This window comes from Sus scrofa, chromosome 3 (genome assembly GCF_000003025.6).
Source record: "Sus scrofa isolate TJ Tabasco breed Duroc chromosome 3, Sscrofa11.1, whole genome shotgun sequence".
Taxonomy (NCBI): Eukaryota; Metazoa; Chordata; class Mammalia; order Artiodactyla; family Suidae; genus Sus; species Sus scrofa.
Window position 1 is genome coordinate 56,167,841 of NC_010445.4, and position 7,603 is coordinate 56,175,443.

The 7,603-nt window shown below is 43.9% G+C and overlaps 1 protein-coding gene across 13 annotated transcripts in view; it reads right to left on the reverse strand.

Annotated features, from left to right (window-relative positions):
• The window catches only part of VWA3B (von Willebrand factor A domain containing 3B), a 224,064-nt gene extending 218,307 nt beyond the window's left edge, over positions 1-5,757 (reverse strand). For 3 of the 13 annotated variants that reach the window (XR_002342532.1, XM_021087240.1, XM_021087230.1), the window contains exon 1: positions 3,720-3,958. The gene's annotated coding sequence lies outside the window, so the exon portion shown is untranslated. The other 10 variants (XM_021087238.1, XM_021087231.1, XM_021087234.1 and 7 more) reach the window with 9 other exon arrangements.

Genomic DNA, 7,603 nt, shown 5'->3' on the forward strand with positions numbered 1-7,603 from the left:
CTATTTCCTGAAATTATCAATGATGTAATACAAAATTTAGTCAAATGGAAATCAACTGCACCCAAGCTAGGGAAGTTTTGTGAAAGAAGTTAGAAGTATTATTATTAGCAAACATTTATTGAACTTTAGATATATTCTGTGTAGTTTATATTTTTCCTTACAATAACCTTATGAGGTAGGTAGTACTGTTATTCCCATCTCACAAATGAGGAAACTAAGACAGAGAGTGGCTAACTAACACACCCACTTCTCACAGCAGGTAGGGGTGTTGCTGAGATTCTAACCCAGGTCCTCTTCTCTAGAGTCTATGTTCTGTGAACTTTACACCAATGAAAATAACTGCATCATAAGAACATTAGGCCCCAGCAGTGCCTCGCCACAAGGAAATAAAAGTGGTGCAGTAAACCAAAAAATAGTTTTTTCGTAAAATAAATTAAAAAGTAAAAAACAACTACAGCAATATCCATTCGTTGGTCAGGGACCAACAAACGCTGAGCTTTGAAAATACACTACTTCATCAGTTTTTCATAAGCATATCAGTTACACATTGCTATCACCCCACTTAGACATTTGAGGAATTGGAAGCTTTGAGAATTTCGAGAATTTGTTCAAGACCCACAGCCAGTAAAGCAGAAGCAGAAATCAAAGCCATTTCTTAACCAGTCCACTATTGTGATAAGTGACCTCTTGCAGCCTGGTTCTAAGGTACAAGCCTGCAGACTCCATCCAGTAAGACCACTTTCCAGCAGAGGTCCTGGGTCCTCACTAAAGACAGAGCACGAACTTATATTCTCAGAGTTCAAGTTCAATAAAATTCCTGACTTACCATGCTCAAGTTCTTAAAGATAACAATTTCCATTTTAAGGTTTACGTGAATTTATATTGTCCACATATGGTGAATTCCAAAGGTACACAAACTCATATTTTGGGGGAAGATCTTCTTTCTACAAGGGCTCGATTTGATGAGAATGTTACAACAGTATTTGGAGAGCATCAGGTTTTAAAATGAAAACTCTCTGTAGGTCTATTCTGCCACTTTAGGCAAATGATTCCTTATCTTTATGTTGGTACTGCAGAGACCAAATGTGGCAATGCATGTAGATGAGCACTTGATATATTGGAAAGAACTGCGTATAAATAAATTCCTTAAAGGTCATTACCCTCTAGTAATTGTGCTTTGTTTTGTATACCTGCTTTTACTATAAGCATCTTCTTACCCCCAAGTCCCAGAGCTATGAAGTTTGGACTTCTTCTCCTCCTCCTTTAGTATAGAAAATGAAAACAACCAGAAGGACAGACTAATAGGTTTCTACTTTCTTTTTGAGATCTGCCCAACAAACAGCCAGCTGACTTTTTACATTTGGCCAATGGTTCCTATAGAAACAAGAAAAAGGAAGCTCAGAATAAAGATTTGTCACTCTTTCATCATTTCCAGTTAATCTTTCTCTTTTCTTGCACACACTTCTGCAGATCCTGTGGTCTTACTAGGGGAAGCTACATGCCTTAGGTTAAAAGGGGAGCATAGCTATGTCAGTGGCCCTACTGAGACTCCTAAACTGGATTTAGGAAGCTTAAAGAAGATCTCAGAGGAGTCATAGCTCTTGTTTTTATGCCAAAGGGAAATGTTCTCACTTCCAAACAAAAGCAACTGAACCCTCCAGCAAAGGTACATGCCCCAGTCCCTTTTGCACTCAGATGACATTTTTAAAATAAAAATAAAAATTTTAAGCCTCGTTGGCTCTCCTGGATCAGGGAACCTATACGCATCATTTCAATTCAGATCTTGACTCCTGCATCTTTTTAGCCTGAGAATACCCGTACTGTTGGAAGTGAAAGTAACTGAAAAACTGAACTTATCCAGAGAAAACAAGGAAGGAAGGAGAGAAAGCATCTCCAACAGAAGGGATCATTCAACTCAAAGGGGTTAAGAGCTACTTTGTTGCAGGAAGAAAGCATTCCAGAGCAAAGCTGCCAAGTGAATGAACAAAGCAGCCCTTCCACACAGCCTACCTGTTTGCCTACCTCTACGCTGGTCTCAGGTCATTTTCATGTGTGGAATCTTGCCTTGAAGGCCCATTTCAAAGCCCATCTCCTCTGTTAAGCATCTCACCAACCTTCTGCAGCCTCCCCCTGGCTGGCAAAGCTCCAGTTTTGCCTTTGATGTTCCACCCATATGACCCTGGCCACTTCAGGTTTGTCCTCCCTAGACTAAAAGAACATTCAGTGACTAAAAGGACAGACTCCATGAATGTCCTCAGCAAAGTGCCTTATAAACAGCAGTTACTTTGGACAGGTATTGAGCTGAATTAAACTGATCACTCAGAATTACTGACAACTCTGATTTTCCAAACAAGGCAAAGATTCACAGTTCAGGAAACAGCTGTCTCTCTAAACAGACATTATTTTCCAAATATGACTATGTTATTATTTTTACTATTATAACTAAGGATTTCTTCATCTGAGGTTATTACAATTTAGAGGAACCTAGAAATTAGAATAAACAAATACCAGTTACCATGCCCTGAGTTTTAAAAGTGATCCCAAGAGCCAAAGTTTGGGGAAAAAGAAAAAGTTTCTTCAGGAGTTTCTGCTGTGATGCAGTGGGTTAAGAATCTGACTGCAGCAGCTCTGGGTTGCTGTGGATTGCAGGTTCAATACCCTGCCCAGTGCAGTGGGTTAAAGATCTGGCATTGTTCAGAGCTGAGGCTCAGGTTCAGTCTCTGGCCTGGGAACTTCCATATGCTGTAAGGCCATTAAATAAAATATTTTTTAAAAGTTTCCTAAATAGAAAGGGGAAGTATAAATGGAAAAAAGGAAAAATAAGGGAAGTGAAAGTCTGCACTCGAGGTAGGGACAGGCAGGCAGAATTTTGGGGAAAAATAGAAATATGATTAAGTTGGCACAGACCAAAGGCCCCACCAAGGTAACTAGGGGCTCCAAGTACAGTCAGCCTGGAGCTGGTACCGTCTCCCATAGGAGACAGCCAAGAGATCCCACAGGGCTGCCCTGGCACAAGCCCCTGTGGCTGTCCTCACATCTTAAGAGAGCAGGTCCTGGAGCTTCCATAGGGACTCAGTGGGTTAAGAACCAGACATAGTGTCGGTGAGGACACAGGTTCACTCCCCGGCCTCCCTCGGTGGGTTAAGGATTCAGCGTTGCCGCAAGCTGCTGAGTAGGTTGTGGATGCAGCTCAGCTGCGGTGTGGCTGTGGCGAAGGCCAGCAGCTGCAGCTCTGATGACCTCTCTGTGCAAACTTCCATATGCCACAGGTATGGCGGTAAAAAGAACAAAAGAGGAGAGGGAGAAGGTGCTAAATGATCAAAGGTTGAGGGACAAGGAATGACTTTATGCATTCATTCAGCTGAAATATTTGGTAAACTTCTACCTGCTTCATCTTCTTACGACTGTTGGCCTATAGTAGAGACAAAATTTTCTAATCTGGCTCTCCACCAGAACCCCCAGCTTTCTCTGGGAGTGAAGTAAGGAGCAAAAAGCTCTGAAGCTGGAGGGGCTGGTACCTTGTTTCTGGGCCTGACCCAAGTACCAATCCGTTAAATGAGCCAGGGCAAGTGGCTAAGCTGTTCCGGGCCGTTTTCAGCATCCGTAAGCGGGCGCTAGTCCAGCTCTGAAAAGTATGATTCCAAGGTTTCCCCACGCTGTTTGTCGTCACCTCTGCACCTCAGAGGTTCTGGCGTGGAGGGAATACATTCCACACTTACTAGGCAACCTGTCAGATGAAAGACAAGGCGGTTCCAGTTCAGCAGCCACCCTCTCATCCTCAGGGCGCCGTCTGGCCCGAGAGGACTGGCGAGGAACGCATCCTGTTGGTTGATAACGCAGCGATACCCGAGGCCGAAGGGTCCGCGCTTGGCGCGAAAGGATTCCAGCTGTTCGAATTCTCTGCGACCTCAGCGCGACCTGTGGACCTTGGCAACGGCGCGGTTTCTCGGACACCGCCAATCACGGCGCGGCTCCACGAGTTGGCCCCGCCCCCAGAGCGAGCCCCCCCCCCCCGAGGAGGCGGGTCAGGGGCCAGGGGGCGAGGAAGGGCGGGGCTCCGAAGCTGTTCCTGGGAGCAACGCCAGTCTAGGTGCCAGCAGGCCTGAGACGGACAGGCTAGAGGGGCAGGGAACTGCAGTTTCCCGAATATGCAATTTTGGAGGGGGGTCAGGAGACTACAGTCACCAAAATTCTTCCTATTAGTTATGAGTGTTCCTATAAGCATTATTTTTCTCCATTCGACTTTATTTTTAACCTTGATTTTACTAACAAGTGAAGAACTCAAAATATGTGCCTGTATTTTCTCTTGAAAATAAAATTATACTTATGAAAAGCATCTTTAAATCCTTAATGGAGGATTCCACAAGCAAGTATTGTTGTACTGTATTGGGCTATTAAACTGTTTTAGATTTTAAAACTCAAGAAGTGACCAGATTGTTTATAGATTGTCGAGTCAAGTATGGAATAAAACAGGAGTTCCTGTCACGGCTAGGCGGTTAACAAATCTGACTAGCATTCATGAGGATGAAGGTTCTATCCCTGGCCTTGCTCTGTGGGTTAAGGATCCAGCGTTGCTGTGAGTTGTGCTATGGGTTGCAGATGTGGCTCAGATCCTGTGTGGCCATGGCCGTGGCCAGCAGCTACAGCTCCAATTCAATTCCTAGCCTGGGAACTTCCATGTGCCTCCAGGGCAGCCCTAAATTTAAAAAAAAGCAAAATAATAATAATAATTCTGTCCCCAACAGAAAAGTCTACTTCACCTACAGAGGTTTACTTTTCCTACATTCTTTTAATGCCTTTCTAACTTTAAAAGTACTGAAAAGTTTTATCTCAGATCATAAAATCATTCCTTAAAGTTATTAGATCGTATACCATTTGCCCTGAAAATGACACCTGCCAACCACACCCCATCAAAAAAAAACAAACCAAACTTTAACAGTACTGAAGATTCTGATCAGAAGGCAAGTAGTATAGTGGTCACACCCACGTTTGCCAATGCCACATTAAGCCCTGCTGTCCACACCCTGCCAGACTCACATTCCCAGGTCATGTGGCTGAGAGGGTGCATACAGCATCGACAGGGCCAAACCCACTGCTTCCTGCTGTCACCCCAGGCACTCCTATCCCCACATTCCCACAAGCATTCTCCCTTCCCTAAGACACTTGCCACTTATCTGCACGTCACTGCAGATGACTATGCTTCTCTCAGTGATGTTTAGATGCCCATAATCATTCTTAGGGAGCTGTTTAATCCTAATTACTTAAATTGTGGACAGATAAATGAGCAAAAGTTTAGGTCATTCTGAAGTACCATATAGCTGATACGGACCTGCACTAGCCACAGGAGGATTCACCTCATTTTCGTTTGCCGAGTGGTCTAGAATAAGAATACCTTTAGCACAGGTGTGAAATGCCATTTTACCAAATTTTACACATTTGTTTTAAACTTACAGTTGATAGATATTTTGTATCCCCCAACTTCAACCTCAGTAATTGATATTTAGCATATCACTCCCATCCTTAAAGCAATGTTCAACCTGAGTTTAATCGTTCAGGGCCCATTTTATACTTTTAGCCTCTTTGCCCACAACTCAAACCCTCCAGCAGATAGACTAACCTGGTCCTTGCCTCTGACCACAGACGACTTTACTCTGACACCTGCTTCATCTGAATAACCACACCAGGACCTTCAAGGCTACCTCAACCTCCTCTGTCTTCATTAGGCCCTCAGGGACCCTCCAGCCCCAATCATGTCTCTCCACCTGTCCAGACTCAGAGCATCCGTTGTCAGCATCACACTCTTGGCACGGGGCACTGCCTTGTGACTGCCCTTACATTGTTATTTGATCTTTGTGCTGTTTGCTTTTCAGGTTGAATGTTTTTTCTTTTTCCTTAAACAAGTCTATTGCTGGCACTACTGGGCTTGTGATCATGATTAGAATCTGGGTGGGTGCAGGGCAGGGAGGGTGATGTTTGAAGCAAAAGGAGGAAAAGCAATTTTCTTGAGCCCACCACAAAAACTGGAACCAGAGAGAAAGAGAATGTTAATTCAAGGAAATTGTATCTATGTATGCGAAGGAGTCTGAGAGGGCGTTAACACAGAAACACTCCTGAAGAGGAATAGAGAAGTGGAGAGTAAAGCACCTAATTCAGGCACTGTTGAACCTTGGTTGGCACTGTTGGTCCAGGGAGCTGGCTGCCAGGGGCTGCCGTAGGCAGTCCGGTCAGGATGGGCAAAGTCCAAACAGACATGTGTATATAATAGGTTACTCTTCAGTTCACTGTTCTTTGTTTGAGGACTGAATGCAGGCCTGTGGCTCTCAGTCTAACAATCTTTCATGAGGAACAGAGGTTTTAGGTGTAACTGTTCTACCCTTGACAATGACTATGCTCAGTGTTAATCAACATTTAAAAGTAATAGTTAGATGGAGTTCCCACTGTGGTTCAGAGGAAACAAATCTGACTAGTATCCATGAGGACGCAGGTTGGATCCCTGGCCTTGCTCAGTGGGTTGGGGATCCGAGGTTGCCTTGAGCTATGGCGTAGGTCACAGATTTGGCTCAGATCCCTGGTTGCTGTGGCTGTGGCATAGGCCAGCTTCTACAGCTCCAAGTTAACCCCTAGCCTGGGAACCTCCAAATGCCGCAGTTGCGGCCCTGAAAAAAAAAAAAAAAAAAAAAAAAGTAATAGCTAGAATTTCTTGAATTAGACAATGCCCTAAGCATTTATTCAATCCACATAAAAGCTCCAGAAGGGAAATACCATTATTATTCCCATTTGACAGACAAGTAAACTGAGGCATAAAATCAGGCAGCTTCTCCAAGGCCAGCCAGCTCCAGATTTTGAACCCAGGCAGCCTGCCTCAACACCCTGCTCTCATAATTATGTGCTGCGATTATCAATTGTTGGCTTTAGTTTCTCCAAAAGAAATTTTCTGCCATCTCAGTTGTACACTTAGAATTGGATATTAATGCCCCAATGAAAACCTCATGGGACTTGAATGGGCTTTTAACAGAATGCATTTCAATTTCAAATGGCATAAAGCAGGTCAATTTTCTAATTGTCCCTCCCTCCACACTTCCTGTTAATCAATCCCTTTGCAATGCAGCTTTGCTTTTCAAGGAACTGGATGTCTCAGAGTGTACTGTCATATCCCAATAGCTGAATTAAGACAAACAACAATATTTTATCTAAACAAGAAGTCCCAAACACTTGAAAATTTGAAATCACTCTTCAAAATAGATACTTATGCCAAAAGCTGGCAAAGCCAACACTTGTGAGATGAGATTTTGATTTTATGGAAATGATATTCGGGAATGGGTCTGAATCTTGCCTTGGCTGGTTCAACCTTTTCTTGTGGTTCCTAAGGAGAGGGGCGTATACCCTGGACAACAGCAAAGGGAGATAAGGCATTTCACCAGCTTAGGGCCCCAACCCTTGGGCAGGGTGAGCTGGCAAACTTGTGAACATTGCACTTGGGCTCAAGGTTAGGGCCTCTCTCACCTTCTAAACTCGGACCTGGAGTTCCCATTGTGGTGCAGTAGGTTAACAATCTGGCATTGTCACTGCTGTGGCACAGGTTTGATTCCTGGCCCTGGAACTT